Raw genomic sequence first — 24,640 nt, forward strand, 5'->3', positions numbered from 1 at the left:
CATCAAAGGGAAAATTGTGATTGGTCCATTTTCCATTTAGTAATATTAACCCATTGTTTGCCAGGACAAGTTTATAAAAATAATATAAAACTCATTGCTATGATTTCATTGAGTAAAATAAAGAAATAAAAACAAAATAAAGAAATAAAATAACTATTTAGGAGTTCTTTTAATATTGTTTTCACTGAATACCTTGAAAGGCCCAGAGGGTTCCCCTCTGCTTCTCATGCACTCAAAACAAAACAAAAGAATCCCTTGGGAAAACTAAACTTCTGTATCATACAAGATACAAGACTTTCTATTCCTACAACTCCATCTTACTCCTGCTCCCATTACAAAACAAGAAAACATACATGAAGAGAATTAACCCCTAAAACAAGGAATGGCAACTGCTCAACAGATTATGCAAAATAGAGCAGCACCTAAAGCACTCAAGTTTCCAGTATGTGAGTATTAAATGTTAAAATATTCAAAACATATAACTGGTGGTGGTAGGATTCACATTGGGTCACTAAGTTATCTCATTTATCACTATTGATTCACAGCTGCATAATTCAGGTCATTGCTGCCTTTCATATGGTTGTGGGGCCTCTGCACACTGTCGTTGCTGACACAAAGGTCGTCGGACCTCTGCACACTGTCACTTCTGTCACCAATGGTCATCGGACCTCTGCTCACTGTCACTGCTGACAAAAGGTCGTGGAACCTCTGCTTACTGTCATTGCTGACAAAAGGTTGTCGGACCTCTGCACACTGTCATTGCTCACATCCAAGGTTGTCGGACCTCTCACCTCTGTCATTGCTCACATCATGGGTTGATTTGTAATCATCATATTTCCTTTCTATCTTCACTTACCCCAATTATTTGTATTATTTAACATTATTTCTATGCCTTCTCTTTGCTTTTATCTGGAATCATCAGACTCCCCCAAAGGTACGTATTCTTACAGGTGATAATCATAATTCATAACGCCATTGTACCCCCTACATTGATTATTTTGCTCAACGCTTGATGGGTTCTAATCGCCAAACTTCATTTGCATGCATTTATTCATTAAATCTGTTCATAACTTTTTCTGTTGTATAAGTCTCTCTTAATTGAACTACTGTCATATCTGAGGTGTGGCATTTTCTTCGATGTTACTCAGTGAATGATTTGACCTCTGCAATATATCAAGCCACCTGAAAGATCAAAACTTTATTAGAACACAGCATTGGCTTTGTCTTTCCCACATGGTATGAATCATAGCAAAAAAAAACAGAATTTAAAGTGTTCAAAACAGTCTGCATGATAGGCCTGGGCGATATATCGATTATATTGATTAATTCGAACTTTTTCTTGTAAACGATTTAAAAAATTTGAATTTGAATTTTTCTCCCCCGCTATTGTGCATCTTTTATACCGCAGCAAGCGCTGACTCCACGTGTGTGCAGCATGCTTTAACAGTTCACTAACAAAACAACAGAAACCTAAGTGTCATAAAATGTTCTTGAATGTCTTTGACACCCAGCACCTTGACAGACACGTGTTCCTTATGGTCTGTATCAACAGCCCTGAGAGGTTAATATAAACTAGACTTCTCGTCAGTAAACGTTCAAATCCCTTTCCTCTAATCCTCTGTTTTCTATCAGTCACCTTTCAGGAGTTTGATTAAGATCTTTGACTCAAACATTTCCAAAGCCGGGACCCTTTCATGTTCACCTGCAGATTATTAATAATGTGACTGAGGCGCGTAAAACCTGCTGCTCTTCAAAGTTAATACTCTGATCATTTTGAAAATTAGATAGTAAAGAAATATACATTAGTTTTTCTCAGAACATCCCCACTCTACTGAAGAAAATCCCCTCTTATGGTGACATGGACGGATCATGATTTGTGAAAGTAGACTGCGGGAGGGAGACGGAACGACAATGGGCGATCGAACAGAGCAGCGCTGCCTGGACAGACATGACTGAGAAGTTGTTTGGCTTTTACCTTGAGAAAGCTGAGTTCCGTCTTTCCCTGCAACTCCCTCTGTTCCACCAACTAAATCCTCCATTCAGCAGTAATCCATCCGCTGACGAGCAGAGCAACATAACGAACCAGCATCTAGCCGCGCTCTGTCAAGCAGGGGCGGACCAGACTTTTTAGACTGGGGTGCCCCCAACCAGGGCACTGACTTATGCAGGGAGGCATGACATTTGTGAGCCCACACTTGAATAAATAGCATTTATTTTTACTTATTTGTCTGTATTAAAATACAGAATAAACAGGCTACAGCCTTAAAAAATAAAACTAGACAGTAACAAAGTGGTTTTTTTAAATAGTTTAAAAGCAGAATATAACAGAACAGTGCTGTAGTGCACTGAAACAGTACTGTACACGCTTTTCCTAGCAGGATTTTTGAATTCAAAATGTACAAAATGGTGCAGCTTTCAATGTGAATGTGCCTCCCTTATAACTACAAAGTGAAGTTATTGAAACAGAAGAAGAGCTGAAACTTTAATTCCAAGAGTCAAATAGAGGTTACCTTTATTATTTTAAGTTTTTTGACAAAATTAAAACAAAACTGGTTTTGAGTTGTCTCTGTCATTTGTACTTATCGTTTTCTTTAAAAGAAAAAAAAACATCAAAAAACCATAACTTGAAATTTTTGTGAAAAAATCAGAGATTTTATTTTAAGGCCATATCACCCAGCCCTACTGCATGAATTTCCACTGGATTTTTCCTGTGCGCTCTTAAGTGCTTGGCTGTGCGTCAGCGCGCACAACCTAAGCACCAATTTCAATGTTCAGTTTTGATTTTTAAAATTAAAGTCGCTCAGCTCAACCCCTGGATGTTGATAAATTAGTGGAGAGAATCACGGCAGAGGTGTTAAAAGCAGTGGAGACCTCGCTTGACAAAAAGATTGACCCTGTGCTTCAGAAACTGCAGAACTGCGCTTCAGATATCGCTGTGCTAGATACCCGTCTCACCACCGCTGAAGACTACTTCAAAATGTAGCTTTTTTTTGTTTTGTTATATCTCTCAAGTAGTTGCGGCCGGGCTGTAGTTGGCCGAGTTGATGAGAGCCTGGTCCAGCATCCTCCCCTGTTTCTCTGGGAAGGTTAGCTTGCACCCCCTACTGGGTGTTTTACACCTCCGTCTGACCCCCCTATGTTCTACTCTTTACATTTTTTTGTTTTTTGTAAATAGTTCTTGTTGTTTTTTCCTTAGCAAAGCAGAGCACATTTTATTTTTCTTGTCACTTGAGATTGTTGTATCTTGGTTCAATTATTTTGAGAATATCCTTATCCTTCTGGCCTGGCTTAGCACTTACTTTAAATCAAAATGACCAGTTCGAATTCCTCTCTAAAAGTGTGTAGTTGGAATGTGGGGGGCATTCATAGTCCTATCAAACGTAAGAAAATCCTTAACTTTCTGAAAAAGGAAAATGTACATGTAGCCCTTCTACAAGAAACACATTTGACCTCTGATGAGCATTTAAAATTGAAACGTGATTGGGTGGGGCAAGTGTTTTACTCCTCTTTTACGAGTCGGAGTCGTGGCGTGGCCATTTTGATAAATAAACATTTGCCTTTGATAGACACCCACTCGGTTAGTGATAAATCTGGTAGATATTTATTACTTAAAGGCACATTGAATAGTAAACCTATTTCATTCCTAAATAATTACTTCCCACCTGTTCAGTCTCTAGACTTCATTACACTTGCTTTCTCCTCCTTTTCTGAATGGATTTGTGACAATTCTGTCATAGCTGGTGATTTCAACTGCTATTTTTCATCTTCTGTGGATAAATCTCCCCCAACTAAGGTTACAAATATCAAAAAGGGCTAAGGCACTTTTGGACACCTGTACTGAGCTTGAACTGGTTGATACTTGGCGGGTGTTACACCCTAAAGATAAAGAATTAACATTTTTTTCGGGTGTGCACAAAACAAGTTCTAGAATTGATTTTGTGTTTACCCCTAAGATTTCCCTTGGTAACGTTGTTAATTGTAGAATTGGTGATATAATTATATCGGACCATGCGCCTGTTTTTGTTGAGTTGAATATTCTTGACGCAAATTTCCGTAATTTAAATTGGAGGTTTAATAATTTCCTGATCCATGATCCCAAGTTTGAAAAGTATCTGACTGACCATTTGAATTATTTTATACAAGATAATAAGACCCCTGATGTATCTCCTGGGTTAATCTGGGATACTTTAAAAGCTTATACGCGTGGTCTGGTTATATCATACAGTGCTGGGGTCAAAAAGAGATCTTTAATGGAACAAAGAAAACTAGAATTGAAGTTGCATGAATTACAGGTCAAATATAACCACTCCCCTTCTGAACAGTTAAGAAACGATATCCAGGTAACTAAAACAGCGTTGGAGGGGTTACTGACAAAAAAGGCAGAGAATTCTATATTTTTTATGAAGCAGAGGCTCTACAAATTCGCAAATAAACCTAATCGTTACCTTTCTAATCTTCTAAGAAATAAGGGTTCGTTTCGCAATATCTCCGGCATTAAAGATGCTTCTGGCGTGCTCAGCTATGATAACACAGTAATTAGTGATACATTCAGAACATTTTACAAGCAATTATACTCTTCTCAATTTAAATCGTCCCATTATCAAGAAATGTCCCTCTTTTTTCAGAACCTTGACCTGCCTCATATTACGAATATTCAGAGAGAAAATTTGTCTAAACCAATTACTCGTAGTGAAATTCAAAATATTATTCAACAACTACCAAATAATAAGGCCCCTGGGCCGGATGGATTCAGTGGGGAATTTTATAAGAAATTCAGTAGAATTTTACTTTCTCCTCTGTCTGAAATGTTTGACTCCTCATTTGCAGGTGGGGCTCTACCTCCCTCCCTTATGGAGGCCAATATTTCACTAGTTCTGAAGAAAGACAAATCTCCAGAAGAGTGCTCCTCCTATAGACCCATCTCTGTTTTAAATATTGATTTGAAAATTCTTGCAAAAATCCTAGCCTCACGCTTAGAAGCTATCTTGCCTAGCATCATCAACAATGACCAAACTGGTTTTATACGGGGCCATTACTCTTCACACAACATAAGACGTCTACTTAATCTTATTCAGCATTCTTCCTCATTCACTTCCGATGCTTTGGTTATTTCTCTGGACGCAGAGAAAGCCTTCCATCGGCTTGAGTGGCCGTATCTCCTGTTTACTCTCAAAAAGTTTGGTCTGGGTGACAAATTTATCAAATGGATCCAAATTCTGTATGCTTCACCTCTTTCAGCCGTGATCACTAATGGCCACAAATCCAATAGCTTCGGCATTGAGCGTGGAAGCCGTCAGGGATGTCCATTAAGCCCCTTGTTGTTCGCCCTAGCTATGGAACCCTTAGCTGCTGCCATCAGAATGGACTCCTGTATTGAAGGTCTTCTTTTAAATAACTGTCTGCATAAGATATCTCTTTATGATGATGATGTTTTAATTTTTCTGAGTTCGCCAACCAGGTCCATTCCAAAATTAATTAATTTAATCACCCAGTATGGTTCCTTTTCAGGTTATAAAATAAATTTCTCTAAAATTCCTCTTTCTAGTTCACATAGGATCTCTCCAGATGCCTCGCAGCCTTTTCGTTGGTCCCCGACCGGTTTCACTTATTTAGGAATTAAGATCTCCCCTAATTTAAAAGATTTATACAATCTCAACTATACTCCTCTTATTCAGGCTGTTAGAGGGGATTTGGACAGATGGTGTAGTCTCCCGCTGTCCCTTTTGGGTCGTATACACCTGATTAAAATGAATATCCTACTGCGCCTTTTATATTTATTCCAGATGTTGCCGCTTGTTCTATCTAAGAAAGTGTTTTCAAAGTTGAATGGTTTTATAATTTCTTTCATTTGGAACAAAAAAAGGCCCAGGTTAAGATACAGTTATCTTTGTCTCCCAGTGCGTATGGGTGGACTTGCTGCCCCATCGTTACCACTTTATCTTTGGTCTGCTCAGTTTAAATTTTTTTTGGAATGGTACAGATTGGATCAAGGGTCAATTTATTTAAGTGCTGAATCCGCTTCCTTAAAAGGTATCCCACTGTAGAATTTACTTTACAGCTCCCCTGCGAAATCCTCAAGTCTTATAAAGGATAACCTGCTGTTAAAAAACATGTTAACTATTTGGCATAAGGTTAGATACTTGGAAGGCTATAAAAGTCATTTTTCTTTACTTACCCCCATTCACCAAAACCTTGATTTTATCCCAGGTCTCAATGCAGGGTTTATGGAGTGGTTTCGCAGGGGGATTAAAACAGTTGGTGACTTGGCTGATGGAGATCAAGTTTTGTCATTTCAACAAGTGAGAGAAAAATATGGTATTGGTAGTGGAGATATTCTCAGGTATATGCAGGTTAAACATTTTATTCTTGGTAGATTAAAGGAATGTGATGGGAAATTGTCTGTCTCTTCTATGGAATCCCTGATCCTGAAAACTACTAAACTTAAATCATTCTCTAAATCAGTCTACAATGTTCTATCTGAACTTAATACTGACAATGCTGATAGAGTTAAAATGCAATGGGAAACAGATCTAGGGCCTATCACAGCTGAATCCTGGAGTGCACTATGTAACCGGCCTTTTCAAGCCCTGATTTCTAATTCCATCTGGGAGAGACAATTTAAGATTTTGCATAGGCTCTTTATTACCCCCGAGAAGAGACACAAAATGTTCCCAACAACATCTGAAATGTGTACTAAATGTCTCTCTGCTGTTGGTAATCTTTTTCATTGTTTATGGAGTTGCCCACTTATTTTGCAATTTTGGACATCAGTTATTGATAAGCTTTGTGCCATATTCAAGTGTCAATTGAATTTGGGACCCCGGACTTGTCTCCTTGGCCTTGAGGATGATTTGCCTGCACGATTCTCGGAGAAAGATCTTCTACACATATTATTACACTGCGCACGAAAATGTATAATGGCACAGTGGATCTCCGATGAAGCACCCTCCCCACATCAGTGGCTCCAAACTGTCATTGCTGTTATTCCAATGGAAGCTTTTTCCACTTTGTTGAAGGATAAACCTTATAAATTTTATAAGACCTGGGACCCATTTTTGGACTATTTGGACTACTAGATTGAGATCTGGCTTGCTGTTATTAGCTTGGCCAAAAGACCCTTAATATTAATATTAATGATAGTACACATTTGTGTATATGTATGTATGTGTATATATATGTGTATGTATATGTGTGTGTATATATGTATGTATGTGTATGTGTGTATGTATATATATGTATGTATGCGTATGCGTATGTGTATGTATGTATGTATGTATGTATATATATATATATATATATATATATATATATATATATATATATTTTAATGTAATTGTCTTATTTATATATTTTTGATGCTCTGCTTTGTACAAAATGTTCAAAATGTTCAATAAAAACAATTATTAAAAAAAAAAAAATTAAGTCAAAAAGCTCACTCTTTCTTTGTTTTTTAAAATCCTTTATATCCTGAACAGAACATCTAACAATTTTCAGAACATACACGGATCCTGAAGACAGCCGTTTGTCCTGTATGGCAGCTGCTACTACTGTCAATTTTGCCTGTGGCTGTTGAGGAGCTGAGTGTACTCAGTGTACTACCGCAAAACATCAGGGCAGGTTGTTGAGACTTCTTCCTCTCATTTTGACTTTAGTCTCCAAATTTTGACTTTAAATTTGAAATTCGAATTTATTGTTATCATTTCGGCTTTAATCTCAAAATCGTTTTTCGACTTCATTCTTCTTCATTTCAACCTTTTCTTCAACTCTATTCTCGTCGTTTTGACTTTTATCTCAATTGTTTTTACTTTATTCGTGTCCTTTCTACTTTAATCTGGACATTTTAACTTTATTTCGTCATTACCTCTTCATCTCGAAATTGTGTTTCGACTTTATTCCAGTCATTTCAACTTTAATCTCGACATTTCAACTTTGTTTGCGTCATTTTGACTTCAATCTTTTCGACTTTATTCTCATCATTATGACTTTATTTGCCCAAAATTGTTTTCTCCGTCCAAAATGGCCCTAATCTGCTTCCCTAGAAACAGATCCAGCCACTGATGATTACTTTTTTTTTCTTCAAAACATTGTCATACTCAAACATTTATATTTCCACAGGTCTAATACCGGTGTTGCTCATAAACGGGATAAGTTAACTGTACGGAGCCTAAAAAGGGGGGACTCCAGTAGATTATAAACCCAACTATTTATAAAATATAACCATGGTGTTGTAGTGGGTGGCTATGAATGGTGTAAAGTGTAAACATCATGTCAGGCTTTCCAGAAATGTGTATTAGGTGTTTCATCTGGAAGTTTGAAATTATGCAAGTGTTCACAAGCTGGTCTACACAGAGATGGTCTTTGTGGTGTGGTTGTCCACACAGCTTGAAGGGTGAATTTGTGCTGTAGCTGTATATTTGCATAGTCTTTCGATACCAGTAGTAACTTTGAGCCTAAATTGTTGCTTTCCTCTTTCCATAAGCTCCAAGACCCTGTGTTTCCCCTGCCCCTTTGACCCCCATCCAAACTGGACTACAAGTGAAATCATTTGTTGTGACCTTTTGTTTCTGTTTTTACAGGACCTCCGGAGCTGACTGAGCTGTGAGGGTAGCATCGCCTGGACCAGCATGGACCAGCTTGTGAACATTTGCGCCTTTTCTCACTAACTGATCAATCACCTAAAACACATTTCTTGGAAAGCCCAACATTATACTTACAATCTATATCATTTACAACACCAAGAACAACACTACACTACACTCGGCGCTGCCCAAGTAGCTGCCTGTTGAAGCAGCTCTCTCTTCTTTGTCCGTTTCTTGTAATTTTTTTCGTCTCTTTTTCGTCTTCTTTGTATTTGGAGTGGATCATTACTTTGTATGGTTCATTGTTGGTCATGGACACCAAACTTTTTGTGGCTTCAGCGATATTTTTACTACTTTTCGCCTGTGTTTGTCTAGAGATCCTACATCTAACCATGGCTGCATTGTTTACATGTGAAATTAGCTGTTAGCAGCCTGTAGCATGTCAATGCTAACTGGAGTAGGGCTTGATGATTTCCCTCGAGGTGAGGAGGATGAGGTGAGGACGACGTGCTGGTTCTCAGGTGTGAGCCAGGAGGTGACGACGTGGACCTGTCCTTCCATCCATCGTTGTTGGGAACCTGGGATCTAACTCCGGTGGGATGGACGAGCTAGCCGTGCTAGCCCAGCAGCAGAGGGGCTGCCGGAGGGCAGTGTGGCATCATGCTGTTCACGGACGTGGCTGACTGAGCTGACATCGGTAGCCGGCGCCACATTGGAGGAGCTTCGCCTGCTGTGGGCAGACAGGATCCAGGAGACAGAGACTGAACAGACTGCTGGGGAGGCTCAGTCCTGGACCCTGTGCAGGTGGAGACTGGCTGGGCTGGAGAGTGGTGGACGGGCTGTCGTCATCTATTTTCTTGTGGACCTTTTTGCACTTTCTATACACTTTCCTACTTTCGTTTTCTTGATTGCTGCTGTGACTCCTGAATTTCCCCTAGGGGATAAAAAAAGTATTTTCTATTCTATTCTATTTTCTATTTATATATAAATATTAGGGCTGTCATTTTAACGCGTTAATTAGATTAATTAATTACACCGCAAATTAACGCGTCATAAAAATTAACGCAGATTGATCTGGATCCCAAACCCGCGAGGCGTTCAAAGACGCACTTATTTTCAAATGTCTAGCATTTACAAACCGTTTGTCCTACATGAAAAAAGTGGTGTTCTCGTCAGATTTTCAAATTTTCGACGGTCCCTGAATGTATCACACCTAGCAACATGCTTTGAACTGGGGGGAAGAGAGAGCGCTGTTAAGGGGACTGCCGTCGACATCTCGTTTATTCACACGTCCTTTTTGAAAATCTACAGAAAATCAACCGTTTGCTCTAGCTCAACTCTGTAAAAAACAGGTCATTTTACACTCTCTACTGCATCAAACAAGCCCTGAATGATCAAAAAAGGTCTTGTATTTAAATCTAAAGAATTCTTTGAAAATTTCCTTCCATCTTCCTGGTGTCATGTTTCAGCTTGGGGCTGCTCTGCACCAATGAGCAACAGTTTGTGTTCAGAGCATGTTAAACTGAGAATACTTCACTTTTCTTTGATCCAAGACTTGAAAAAAGTGTTTTGTAAATAGTTCCTCACAGTTTTTAGCCTTTAGCCCTGGTTCTCCTGACCTCATAGAAGTATAGAAGTTCAAATTGCATTGAGTAAAAATGTGAACAGAAGCAAAAAACGTCCTAAAATTCAAATCAGCTTACCTTAGGTGCAGGACTGTGTAGATTTTGTAAAGATAGAACCATAACACTTTTTTCATTTGTTCCTTATGCCTCAGGGTACCTAAAAATGTGTTGTATATATTCCCACCTTATTCTTAAATGTCTTTTAATGTAATTTCAATGTCCTGGAATTCAGATTCTCTATTTTGGGACCTCAAGCAGATGTGAGATTAAAATGCGATTAATTAGATTAATTAATTACAAATCCTGTAATTAATTAGAATTTTTTTTTTAATTGCCTGACAGCACTAATAAATATATAATTATGTTTACAATTTATTTGGGTCACTCACTCCCTTTCAGGCCATATTCTCCTTACTATTGTCAAACATCTTTCATGACCAACACCAGCATGAAACCTGTGGAAATATAAGCGTTTGAATGTGACAATGTTCTGAAATTTAAATAAAAAAAATACACAAATACATAAATAAAAGATTTGTTTCCAGTGTGTTTGTACAACAGATTTGTTTTGCATGAAGTAGATGACCAAACACCAATACTACTAACACCAAACACAAGTGTGAAAAACTGTAGAAGAGAACATAGATCATCAAGATCATTGTGAAATATATAGAACTTTTCACGAAGTGCACGTTGTTAAATGAACAGTGGCAGCATCAGGGGTGTGCTATATCATACCATTTACAACAATACTGGTACAATTTTTTTGACAATATAAATTTGTCATTTCACGGTATTTACAGTGCAGAGACACAATGACATATGACGCTTCCTGCTGTGTACGAAACAACAATGGCGAGAGCAAAAGTAGCACTGCAGCATCATCGTCTTCACATAAGGATTTAGTGCCTAAAAGCTGCGCAGAGCAGCGCAGCACAGAGCAGCGCAGCACAGCGCAGCGCAGAGCAGCGCAGCGCAGCGCAGCGCAGAGCAGCGCAGAGCAGAGCAGAGCAGAGCAGCGCAGCACAGAGCAGCGCAGCACAGAGCAGAGCAGCGCTGCTCTGCGCCCATAGCAGCTGGATACCTGAGATTATAAGATCACAGGAAAACCACGTTTCAGCAGGAATCCCACCCATGACGACACACCTTCATGGTAATTAATTAGTATGTTAAGTAGGGATGTCCCGATATTACATTTTCATTTCCGATACGATACCGATATTTATCCGATATGATATCAGCATTAAACATGCCTACTTTGATTACTTATTTTGTAGTATGTCTGACATGTTAGAAAAGGCTTGATTAAGTGAACAGTAGTCAGCAACAGTAGGTATTAGGAAAAACTGACTCATTTATTATTAACCAATGGGAAACACAATTTTAACATTAAACATAAAAAATACTAGTAATTGAATAAAATAAAGAATAAATTAGAAGATCCAGAAAAAAACCTAAGTAAATCAAATAAAAACAGCAGGAGCGGAGTCTGGAATGGACTGCTTATATTGGAGTGCTGATATCGGAAATTTTAGATGCATTCCGATACGATACCGATATTTGTTTTTTTGCTGATATCGGACCGATATCCGATAGTAATATCCGACTGGGACACCTCTAATGTTAAGCTCATCTTGCCCTCTCCAAACTTCAGTGCCTTTAGTCTATGCCGCCTTCTTTGTGTTGGTGTCCTTATAGAAAGAATGTGTTGTTAGAATTATGAAGTTTTTCGCCTGCTAGATTAACTTTTCCTTTTTTTTTCTTCTTTTTTTTCTTCTTTTCCCCTTGTCTGCATTATCTTTTCTGCTGAGCACTGTGTCATATGACAGCGTTGAAAAGACCAATGCATTTTTTTTTTCTAGCAGTCAGATTAACTGCTATAGTGACCATCACCAGCCCTCCCTGTAGGCTACTCCATCATTCTAAACTTTATTTAACCCCTGATGTGAGCTGAAGGGGAGGGCCGTGCCACACCACAGTGTAAAAGAAGGGGAAATAATGACAAGCAGGACGAGACAAGACAAACAGAAGGGAGGACAAACGTCTACTATTGTTGATTTAAGATAGCAATTCAAGTGCAAGGCTAATGCAATACAGGAAGTAAAGGTTGTACTAAACCAGGGACACCAGAAATGTGGGGTCTTGATAGTGTGGGGAGTGTGGGCCTACGTGGATAGGAGAAGAAGTGGCATGCATCACAGGATGTGAGAAGATGTGTAATAGTACCCGACTCAGCATGCTCTGACGGGATCTATCATAACTCTTAGTTAGTCTCAACAGAAGCTTGAGTATCTGCATGCGTGTGAGGTGGTCACCGAATATCCAAGTAAGTAAAACACAGCCAGGGGCACCCCCCTGGCCACCAGGGCATCCAGGCCCCCCCACACAGTCCCCAAACCGCCAGGCCCAGGGACAACCCCAGGACTCAAGAGGGCACAGACCTGCCTCCGCGCCGATACCAAAGACAGCACCCAGGGCCCAGAGCAGCAGCCCCCCCTGCAGATCGCACCCGCCCTCCCTGACCACCCGTCCGCCCGGCCCTAAGCCACCCCAAATCCCAGCACCCAGCCACCCCCACGCCCCCCGTGGCAGGCTGGAGGCCCCAAGCCACCCAAGAGCCAGCCCCCCCAGGACCAGACCCTTCCCTAGAGGGGAGGCCACGAACCACAGCCAGGCCAGGTGGGGCAAGATATGGGCATGTAGCGGTGGGATAGAGGTCCCGGCCCGTCCCCCAGAAAATCCCAGGCCATGAGAGGCCTTGGAGACCACTGCCCAAGCAACAGGGTAGCCCCCCCGGCAACCTGCACAGGACAGCACCCCATAGGGAGCCCGTCATGCCAAGGCCCCTAGAGAGCAACAGACCGAAGGATCACGCACTGCAGCCCACCAAGGGGTACAGGAGCCAGCCGGGCCTACCCGCCCCCTAGGGCCCGCGCCAGACCCCCGCCCGCAGCTCCCGGAGCCCAGCCGAACCACGGAAGCCGCCCGCGCCACCCGCCCCCCACAAAGTCATGACCAGCAAGGCCCAACCCCCACAGCCACACCAAGCCTATGCCGTGACAAACTCTATACCGCCAGTGTGACTGCGTCCTTACAGGCAGGGCTAGTAAGGGCCGGGCCAAACCACCCAAAACAGCGCGAAGGCGCGGGAGTAGCACCGAACGGCTCGCTGAACAGAAGGACCCAGGACCCACAAGCGACAATCCAGACGAGCTCCAGTGGGCAGACGCGCCCAGCATGAGCGCACACACACACACACACACACACACACACACACACACACACACACACACACACACACACGCACACCCCAGTAGACCGCAGCACCAGAACCACCGGCCCAGCGCCCACCAGGGACCCAACTCAGGCGGGCCAAGGGCACTGCCCCCCAGGGGAGGACCCCAGGGCACCAAAACATCGAGTCCCTGGTGCCCACCCCCTGCCCGAGCCACCGGGGGAGGTAGGACCAGCACCAGGGGACACCCACCGCCATTGTCTCCTGCTTCATGGCAGGATCTGGAGTCGCCCCACCCAGACCCAGTGGTACAGCCCAGATGTCGCAGCCCCCCCTGGAGGTATGCCAGGCCCCAGCGGCCTACCCACCGGCGGCCAGGGGCCCCCAACCCCCCGCGAGGGGAGAGGGGGGAGCAGGTGAGGAGGAAGGAGGAGGGGAGGGGCCGCAGGGCGGACAGCAGGAAGGAAAAGACACGGGTGCAGAGCAGAGGAGCCCACCACTCCCAAGCCCCCGGGCCAGCCAAGGCACCACCGCAAGAGGAGGCCAGCGCCGTCCCCAGACCCTGCAGACTGAACACGGACCCAGCAGCCACAGGGAACAGGAGGGAAGGCACCGCAGCACCGCAGCACCCCAGAGGAGGCCGCTAGGCCAGTTATCCCCACAAGGTAGTGGGTTAACCTGGGTATCTAGGTGGAAAGATGTCTCTGACCACCATCACCAGAGTATATTTACCTCCTTTGGGACCCATGAAGCTGTGCTATTTCCTCTCCTTTAGTTCTCAGGAATCTATGGTATATAAAACCAGTAGAGGAGAGGAGAGGGAAAAGAAAAAAAAAACAACCAGAAGAAAAAAAAAACAAAAAACGAGAGAACAGAGCACGAGGGGGCAGTACTAGCTTACATTAGAGGGATCTTTGGTTAGGAATATAGATGTGCAAGAAAAGGTTGCCAGATTGAGTCCTGGTCTTCGGTCCTTTGCCTGTTTGATTCAGTTAGATTTTCCATTGATATGTGGTCGACAAGGAGGTTTTTCCAGAATGTAATATTTATTGCCTGTTTTGATTTCCAGTTCATGAGAATAGTTTTCTTAGGACGCGGTCACACCGGCCATCCAAAACGTGCCGTGCTTAAGCACGATTGCCCCCCTGCAGCGCTGTTCCCCAGCTGGAGAGTACGGCCGGCGGTCACACTACCCCAATATGAACCAGACTTTAGCGGGTATCAGACACGCGCACTGCCCACCTTCGTCATCGTGAAGCATCTGTTTAGGCTACATGAAGCACGATCTCATCAGAGTCAGCACAATGAGACACAGAGAGCCCTGCTACAACTTTAGAGACTTTAGGACTTATATTGAGCCATTATCGCCCGACACAGCCCTCTAACACCCTACTTTGTTTAAAATGATCGTCAAGAGATGCGCTCGCAGTGATTATACGTAATGGATCGCACGCGCTGTCCGCGTGCTTGTGCTCGTGCATGAAGTAAACCGTGCCGAAGCCCACCTCTTCGAAGCGTGCCGAAGCACGGAAGGGAATCGTGCTTGAGCACGGTACAGTTGGGGTCACACTGGCCATTCCAAACGTGCTTTACGGCTGAAGTGTGCTTAGGCACGGCACGGTTGGCCAGTGTGACCGCGTCCTTAGCGATGGTTAGAGCTATGAGAAGAGGTCTATTTATTTTCATTTTATGGTTTAATGATGATAAATCCCCTAGCAGACACAGTGAAGGGGACAGAGGGATGGGGCAGCCCAAAATATTTGGGAGAGATGTGATAATATCAACCCAAAATTGTTGGACAGGTGTGCAGTTCCAGGTAGCATGAAGGTAAGTGTCTGGAGTGTGTTGGCAGCAGTGGGTGCAAGTGTCAGATTGTGCTAAACCCATTTTAAACATCCTGTGCCCTTTAAAGTGAACCCTGTGGATGATTTTGTACTGGATTAGTTGGATATTACTGTTGGTGCTTATGGAGAAGGTGTTTTCACAGATTTGGTTCCAGAAGTCAGCATTGGGGGTGAGGGCCAGGTCTTGTTCCCACTTTATTGATGGTAGTGATATTGATTTGTCTAAGTTAGCATTGAGTCATTGAGAATAAGTAATTTATTTTTGGTAATATTGGCATTTTAATAGTAGCTATTCTGCCTGTGAGAGATATTGGTAGGTTCATCCATCGTTCAAGGTCATCCGTAATTGTTTTCAACAGTGGTGTAAAATTTAGATTAAACAGCTCTGACAACCTGGAGGAGATGTGAATACCCAAGTATGTCAGGTGACTGGTGCATATCGGGATAGGTGATGTATGGGCTGCCACATCCCAACCGCTGTCTTTAATGGGAAGAATACTTGATTTAGACCAGGTAATTAAATAATCTGATAGATGGGAGAATGATCGGATTAAATTAATAGTTTCTTTTAATGATCTAGATTTGGATTTCTGATATAACTATGTCATCTCAGGGTTCATACAGATTTTTCATGGTCAAATTCAAGTACTTTTCAAGGAACTTCAAGGTCAATTTTCAAACTTTTCAAGTACTGTGAGCAGTTGTTAATTTCATAATGTTAAGAAATCGATGCGCACACAAAATGGCAATTTCATTGTTTTGTGCTTAACAGCACATTTGTTCACAACTTCACAGAGAGGACTCGCATTTACAAAAAAAACCAGCATTTTTTTCCTGATTCTTGTCTTTTTACTACTTCTCAAAGAACTGATTCTCATCACTTGCTGACAAAACTGGTATCATTATCTTTGAAACTAAGAGTATTAGAAGCATTATGAGGATTTATATTAAATCTATTATATTACAACAAATTTTTTAATGCAGCTCCCTCCTTTGTGAAAACAACATCCCTCCACAGTAGATTGTCCACAAACAGGGCAGACTGGGAGAACAAATTAAACGCACCCTTCCCAACACCGTGTATGTTAATGAGGCAGCTGACAGCTCAGTGGATCAGTCTGAAGACAAACAGTGAAGTCATATCTCCAGTTCAGACCCTCAGAATTAATCTGAACAAATCTGATTAAAAGATCGATCCTTGGACTTTATGAATCGATGTCAAATTTTGAAAATGAGGATCGTTTTTAATTTTGAGAATCGATTTTTTTTTAACCCAGCCCTACTTTTTGTATCGAATTCTATGGTTTTTTTTATTCTCAGACAATGAGTTAGATAGCCACATCTCAGACGCTTATAATAAACGAAGCCGGTAGCGCGGCTTTAGCACGAACGAGCCATCTAACCTTTATGGTTTGATGCTCGGGGCAGGTTATCACATGACCGTTGTTCGTCTGTGCCGGGTCTCAATGAGAAACGCCGTTTCGTTCCTTCGTATGTACAGGGCGAGCCTCCCACTCCGCCGCGGCCGTATGCTCAGACCAGGCACGACCCGGTATTTGTAGACAAAACTTGTCACCGCCCGACCGCAGTTATTTTATAACCTGCCCCGGCAAACACCCGCAGGCAACACTACTTTTAAGTTAAATGGGACACTTCCTTCATCACTCATGCCTCGCATGTAGCATAAAAAGTTTGTTAGCTTCAACAGGTAGCAGGCTAATTGGCTAATTAACGTGTAGGGCTAACAGGGTACCTTTCATGTGGCTGGTGAGTGCCGACTCGCCCATAGCTTCCACTGCAAACTCCTTTTTACATACATTGCAGTATGCTGCACGGGGATTTGCGCTACGTTTAATCCAAAATTTGAATTTTTCTTTCTCCAGTCAACGGTCATGCCTCCCGGCATGCTGTTTAAGGAACAATCCTCATGGGGGAGACGTCACAACGCACATATAAACAGACCAGTTATGTTACACCCGCGAGCCCATCAGATCGAACGTTTTTTTCCCGCAACAATTTTATTTTATTTCTCTCTATTTGATCGATCTGTTGAATTAGGAGACTGAATAGTTATATACGATGATAAATTCAAGCACTCGAAAAGAAAATCAAGTACTTTTCAAACCTTGAAAACACAACATGAAAAAATAAGCATTTTCAAGGATTTCAAGGACCTGTACGAACCCTGTCATCTGCATATAAACTGATTTTGTGATGAGACGTTGGAGTCTCGATACCTATAATGTTACTATTCTGGCGAATGGCTGCTGCTAGGGGTTCAATAAAGATAGTAAATAATGAGGGGGAGAAAAGGCCCCCTCTAGATTAACTTTTCCACCTCCAAAATGAAAGATTTCCTCTGGATCTGACCTACTTTCTTTGCTTACATTTCAAGCTTGTGTAGTAGTAGTAGTAAATGATTGGAAAAGTGGCATCCATACTGTGTGTGCAATAAAAATGCTGTTGTTCAGAAGCAGCAATCACCAATAATGAGTTGTTTGGTTTTTTCCCATAACGTCATGAATATCATTATCACACACTTTTGGCTGGTCGGCTACTAGCTAGATACATTAAACAAAAAGAAACATTAAGTGCCATTCCAGCCATTCAGGGGGCTGATGGCAGACTTCTGTGTGATCCTAAAGAAATAAGTGGGACTTTTAGAGACTTCTATGTTAAACTATATACCTCCGAGCTAACAGTGAGTAAAATAGATATTATATCCTTTCTCTCAACTCTCAATCTTCCTCGATTATCAGAGGACCAACTTGAGCAACTGGATTCACCCATCACTACTGAAGAAATAATGAATGTCATCAAAAATCTACCTTCAAGTAAAGCTCCAGGCTTAGATGGCTTTACAGCAGAGTTTTATAAAGCATATTCTGCAGAGCTAGCACCTTTGCTTTTAGAAACTTATAATGAAGCATTTGACAAGGGCAGACTTCCTCCCTCTTTGACAGAGGCTGCTATTACTCTTATTTTAAAAGCTGGTAAAGATCCCTTGGATTTCAAAAGCTACAGACCAATAAGTCTGACGTCCTGTAATAAGTAAAATATTATCCAAAATCTTAGCCAACCGACTATGCAAAGTTATAACTTCCCTGATCCATCCTGACCAGGTTGGCTTTATACATCCTCCCTGTTCTGCAGACAACATCAGAAGGTTTATTGATATAATGTGGGTCTGTCAGGACTACACCTATGGAGATAATTTTGTTTCTTTATTATTCAATCAAAAAGAATAGATTTGAAACCAAAAAAGAGATTTGTAATCAAAAGACAATACGTAGGAAATGAAAAAAAAAAAGTTGAGATCAAAACAGAGCAGGTTGCAATTGAAAAAAAAAAGTTGAGATCAAAATACAACAGTTTGCATTTGAAAAAAAAAAAAGTTGAGATCAAAATACAACAGGTTGCATTTGACGGACGTCATGCTCAGCAGACCGCTGCTTCACCAACTGGCCGAGAGGTCTGCACAGAGCGGACCGAGGTGCCGTTAACGAGAACCGAGACGCGGCTCGGCAAGGCTCAGCTGGCCGCTGTAGCATGGCTGCTAGCTGTTAGCACAGAGCTCAAAGCTTCTGTGAGCTTAGATGCTTTCACCACATGTGAAAATGATCCATCGTTTGATTTTTCAGCTCGTAGGGCTCGCGTTTGTTTTCACTCAGGTCCAAACAATTGATCAGTGAGCGTCACGTTGTCATGGCAACTGACCAGAGGAAGGCGTGTGTCACTGTGTGTCAGAGAGAGACAGAGAGAGACGAAATAATGCTACACCAGACAGTTGTCCTGAAGTTTTTAGTGCAAACAGTATTATAATTATTTATTTATGTGATAGGTTGAACAACATTTCAAGAGTGTCTTGAGCAGTCGCACTCTGCTTTGACTGGTGTTAAAATGATATACATAAATGTTATATGTTATACGTCCGCGACATGTCCCGTTAGGCGCGACTATGCTCAACGAAGTTGTAACGTTGTCAGGTGATGAAAAAGACACCTGATCATGTGTTAATGGAGTGCCAAAAGTGAATTAAAAAGCTTAGCCTGGCGTGGGGCGGCAGGTAAAGCCTGGCGGGCCCGCCAGGCTTATAGTACACTGGGAGAAACCCTGTACTGTTGTGTAGGAACCATGCCCCCGCTTGTACCGTGGAACAGTGTTTTAATCACTCACTATCTTAGCTAATGTAACTATGCTCAGGCCGTGACTAGCAGAGACAACCATGCTAAATTAGCGTGCTTGCAGCAGTAGGGCATTATAATTCATTTTATTGTGTTGTTGTTGTTTTGTGAGTGCACAGCGGACTCTAGCCAGAGGCTATCAACTTACCTCCAGGCGTTGTGTAAGGAAGTGGTAGCTGGCGCTGGCACTCGGTAAAGCCAGGTCAAACCAACCAATAGAAACTATTCTGTCATCCACCAGCGTAGGCCCCACCCAGTAAGTGCAGTAAAATTCGCAAGCAAAACTTTGGAGTTTGCAAACAAAAAGGAATGATTTTCAAGAGAAGGTTTTCAACTTGAAAGCAAAGAGGGCTGATTTATAAGCAAAATGGAAAGAAATAGGTTCTCAGTTTAATTTTTCAATCGCAACCTGTTGTGTTTTAATCTCAATTTATTTTTTTTCAAATGCAACCTGTTGTATTTTGATCTCAACTTTTTTTTTCAAATGCAAACTGTTGCATTTTGATCTCAACTTTTTTTTTTCAATTGCAACCTGCTCTGTTTTGATCTCAACTTTTTTTTTTTCATTTCCTACTTATTGTCTTTTGATTACAAATCTCTTTTTTTGGTTTCAAATCTATTCTTTTTGATTGAATAATAAAGAAACAAAATTATCTCTATATACACCTCCCCTGTGGCAGCCATCTCCTTGGACGCCGAGAAGGCTTTTGACAGGGTTGAGTGGCAGTTCCTGGGGTGCTTCTCAAAGCTCCAAAGTTCCATCCTCGCCTCCTCCACTCACCTCCTCCACTTGCGTCTTAGTCCCACCCACCAGAGATGCATGCCAGAGACGCGGGGAAACGAAGAGAGTAGAGAGGAGACGAGGAGGTTCATTTTATGAGCATTGAGATGTCCTCTCCTCCGGAGCGTCACATGAAGCGACGTATTTTAGTGATGACGGCGTCACAGCTGGATAAACCGGTCTGAACGCACGAGACAAACTAAACTAAGAAAAATAATGTAAACAACAGGGCGCTCAACCGCAGAAAATTCATATTCACTTTTAGATCAGTTTAACATGAATATGTTCATGAATGAAAAAGAAAAATGTCACGTTTTCCCAGGCCCAGATTGATAGTTTTTAAGTCTTATATTGGGGCCACTTTGTGTTCATAAATAATGTGTTTATTCTGCTATAAGCACTGCTTAGGGCACTGGTGGGACAGGAGGAGAGAGAAGTGGAGCTGTCTGCAGCGGTGCCTTTCATCCATTACGTGCACGCAGAGGGACAGAGGTGAAACTGTTGCTGTATCAGCCAATAATGGCACGATCTCACACCCATCACTGATAAAACAACAGTTTGCTACTCTATGAAAATTGGGTTGCTTATGTGTTATTTTTAAAGGCATTATTGAACTGGCTCGAGTGGGCCAGTGGAGTGCGCAGTCAGCTGACCCGGAGCCTTTGAGTTTCACTTTCAGCCTGCGTGTGTTGTCTGTTGTCCGGTCTCTGGGGCTCTTTCTAATTGTCTGTTGTCACCCTCAGTGAGAATGAATGTTGTAATCATCCAGATAAATATCAAACATGAAAATTATCGGGGCGGCTCCGACGAGTCTGTGCGACGATCGTGGGGCTAAAGATTCATCCGTCAACCGCTCACACTAGAAGATAATCTTGCCCGAACGTCGGCCGATTTTAGTCCACGACCAGATTTCTTCCCCGATTGTCGGGGGGACCCAATCTGGGTTAAATCGGGGCGAGAATCCTGTAGTGTGAGCCAGACTTTACACTTAGACAGCTTATCTTGCTCCATGGAGCTCACGTTTCACACATGTGGACAGCTGACGCTTTATAGACGGCTCTGATACGTCACAAGGGGGCGTGTCTGTCAGTGAAAAGACTTCCGCGAAGCCTGCTCTTGTGTTTCCTTGATTATGCCTCCTCCAGCTCAGTCTCCTCTCTCCTCCGAGCACATTTAGCATTGAAATGTCCTCCAGCATGGCTGCTCACAAAGTACTTCCTGTGTCGCGGAGGAGAGAGGAGATAGGAGACTGCATTTTGGCACATTGGGAAGCACCCCTGCTCTCTGCCCTGGAGTCTTTTGGTTTTGGCCAGAGGTTCATAGATTGGGTCAGCCTTATTTACACTCATCCCACAGCTTCTGTTCTCACTAATGGTGTCATATCCTCTCCATTTGAACTAGGTAGAGGCACTAGACAGGGGGATCCTCTTTCTCCCCTGCTCTTTGCTGTTGTGCTGGAGCCATTAGCAGTGGCTATCCGCAGTGAGCCTACATTTCCAGGCATTTTAGTTGGAGAGCATCGCCATAAATTAATGCTATATATATTCTCTTGTTTGTTTCAGATCCCCTCTCCTCTCCCTGTTTAAAATTATAGATAGGTTTTCTTCCGTTTCAGGTTTTAAAGTAAATTGGTCAAAGTCTGAGGCTCCTCCTCTTACACCATACTGCCCTAAATCTCTCTTCCAATTTGGTAACTTTGCCTGGCCCAAGAAAGGCATTAAGTATCTAGGTATAACATTTCCACCTGTGCTAGCTGATTTGATTAAAATAAATTTTGACCCTTTAACAGAGAGCTTGCGAGCTGATGTGACACAGTGGTCCCCACTTTATCTTTCCATGTGGGGTAAGGCAAATATAATTAAAATGACGCGCACCCTATATAGGCATATCTCCTTCCTTTAAAATTTAACAATGAACCAAAAATCAACTTAAAGTGCAACAGCAACATAAAAAGGCATATCTCCTTTTAATATTGGTTGAAAGACCATTAATAAAATAGAACTCAAAGAAACATTAGAAGACATCTTCCTTGAAACAAGGAGAATGAAAGAACTAGTCACACCGGTGGACAAATGTCATGTTTAAAACAAAATATTTTCATATTTGAATTTTAAAGCTCATTAACTACAGATGTATTTATTCTGGAAGTTTATACTGTAAAGGAAAAAATAGGGGTTTTAATTAAGTATTATGAGTTATTATTTATATTTGTCACAAAGGACACAAAATGGAGCGTCACGTCAAGCACCCACATAAATGTGGAAATAGAATTAAATATTGATAAATAAGTAAATAAAAGCCCTCTACTCTCACGGTTATTTATCTTTTGTCTTATCTTATGTAGCAGACACTGCCAGCATGAAATACAGCAGAAAACAACATTCATATGAGAGGGTGGTTCTAAAGCCACATTTCCACCAAGCAGACCAGTTCGGTTCGTCTGGGTAAGGCATGGATTTTGTGGTGTTTCCACTGACTTATTCCGGGAAAGATCCCCAAATAACCGAGACGAGCCGTCCCACTTTTTAGGACCCTTTTCGTATGCAACTATTGTAGTTTTTCTCAGTTGCTTTGGTTCATTTCTCAGATCAGAATTGAAATTCTCAAAACTACTTGTTCAATCTTCACATCATTGTGTCACTTGTGCAGTAAATCAGTTTCAATTGTTTTTGGACATACATGCAAATGATTATGTAGAATTCTCTTTTGTTTGCTACATTATCAGGTGCTTTAGTCATATTTGTGGCCCAACTTTACCCACTATATTAGGAAAGGGCCTCTAGGTTCTTAAATATTATATTGAGAGCTAATGAAGAGATACTGCTTCATCTATGTTACTGTGTAAAAAATCCCAAGTGTCCCTTTAATATTCGATACCCACTCTTATTACGATCTTACATGCAGAGAAACCAAGATCAGATTAAATGATCAAACTTTTAAGTTAAATGCAAACTTCCAGTTAACTGAACATTTTTAAAATCAACATTATAACAAATAAACCAACAATAAATCATAATTGCTCCTGAAATCTGTATTTTCTCAGTTTCTTGGCTTAAAATAATAAGTTTCTTAACTTGAAATAATGTGTTTCTTAACTTAAAATAATAACCTATGTAAGGGGCCACACACACTCACACCTGCCTGGTTATTAAGTTTAGAAAAACCCTATAGTTGCTGGCCTGCGGTGAGGCCCAAAACTTAATGGCTGCTTCACTCTAGGAGCAAACCAAAATAAACCCTGAGCTTGTAGTTCAGTCAGTACTCACAGCCTCCAGTCCAAGTTCACGTGAAGAGAAATCCAAACAGTGTCCAAAGATCGCAGCTCGAGCCTCCCACTTTGGCGAATGCAGGGTTAGCCTTTAGCAAGCGATGTCCAGGAAAGCAAAGATAAAATCCACACTTTGAACTTTTCCAGCAGTCTATTAGCACTTTGACAACGACTAATCTTCATATCCAGTCCGGAATGATGAGAAAGAAGTCTCCATAGAAAGCTGACTGAGCAAAACTAGTCCATTGGCGGCGCTACATCCGCTAAACTAGCGAATGCTACAAGCTACGGTGCTAAACTGCTTCAAAAGTTCTTTAAACAACCTACTGCAGGGCAGACTTCGGGCAGAAATTATCCATAGTTAATCCAAAAGCAATAGACGAGTGTTCATTGACGACCATTGAGCTAAAAGTCCAGAAAACTCTTCTAATTACTCAAAAATAGCAGCCATGGCAGATTCAAATTGCGTCTCTCCAGGTCAAGCTAGCGCATCCCACTTCCGGTTTCTTAGTAAAGCGAATACGAAACTGATCGGCAAGGGTTGTGTACACAGCACTTCCTTTTAGCTCTTTCAAAATAAAAACAAAATAAAATACATGAAAACATTTTGTATTTCACTCGTTTTTAACTGATACTCATCACTCGTTTACTTTGAACAGCTTTTAAACCTTTTTAACACATACATGAAATACAATTCTAACCATATTTATACAACTTTTATGTATTGATTCCTTTTAATTGTTTGAATTGTAACATCTCTTATGACCTTGTGACTATTTTATTTATTTATTGTTATGGATGGATGGATTATTTATATATTATATATATATATATATATATATATATATATAGTATATATATATATATATATATATATATATATATATATATATATATATCAGTGGGGAACCCACTGGGCCTTCAAGGTATTCAGTGAAAGCCTAATAGAAAATATTGAAAGAATTTTTGTACTCCTAAATAAGTATTTTATTTCTTTATTTTGTTTTATTTTGTTTTTATTTATTTATTTTACTCAATGAAATCATAGTAATGAGTTTTATATTATTTTTAAAAACTTGTCCTGGCAAACAATGGGGTTAATATAACGAAATGGAAAATGGACC

At 41.3% G+C, this 24,640-nt stretch overlaps 1 long non-coding RNA gene across 1 annotated transcript in view; it reads right to left on the reverse strand.

Annotated features, from left to right (window-relative positions):
* Positions 1-23,819, reverse strand: part of LOC141786585 (uncharacterized) — a 40,437-nt gene extending 16,618 nt beyond the window's left edge. Inside the window, exon 1 of the long non-coding RNA XR_012597851.1 lies at positions 23,515-23,819. This is a non-coding gene — a long non-coding RNA (uncharacterized LOC141786585). The remainder of the gene's footprint in view (positions 1-23,514) is intronic.
* Between the last annotated feature and the right edge of the window lie 821 nt (positions 23,820-24,640).

This window comes from Halichoeres trimaculatus, unplaced genomic scaffold, assembly GCF_033239565.1.
Source record: "Halichoeres trimaculatus isolate MK-OKI-2021-1 unplaced genomic scaffold, fHalTri1.1 fHalTri1_scaffold_45, whole genome shotgun sequence".
Lineage (NCBI taxonomy): Eukaryota > Metazoa > Chordata > Actinopteri > Labriformes > Labridae > Halichoeres > Halichoeres trimaculatus.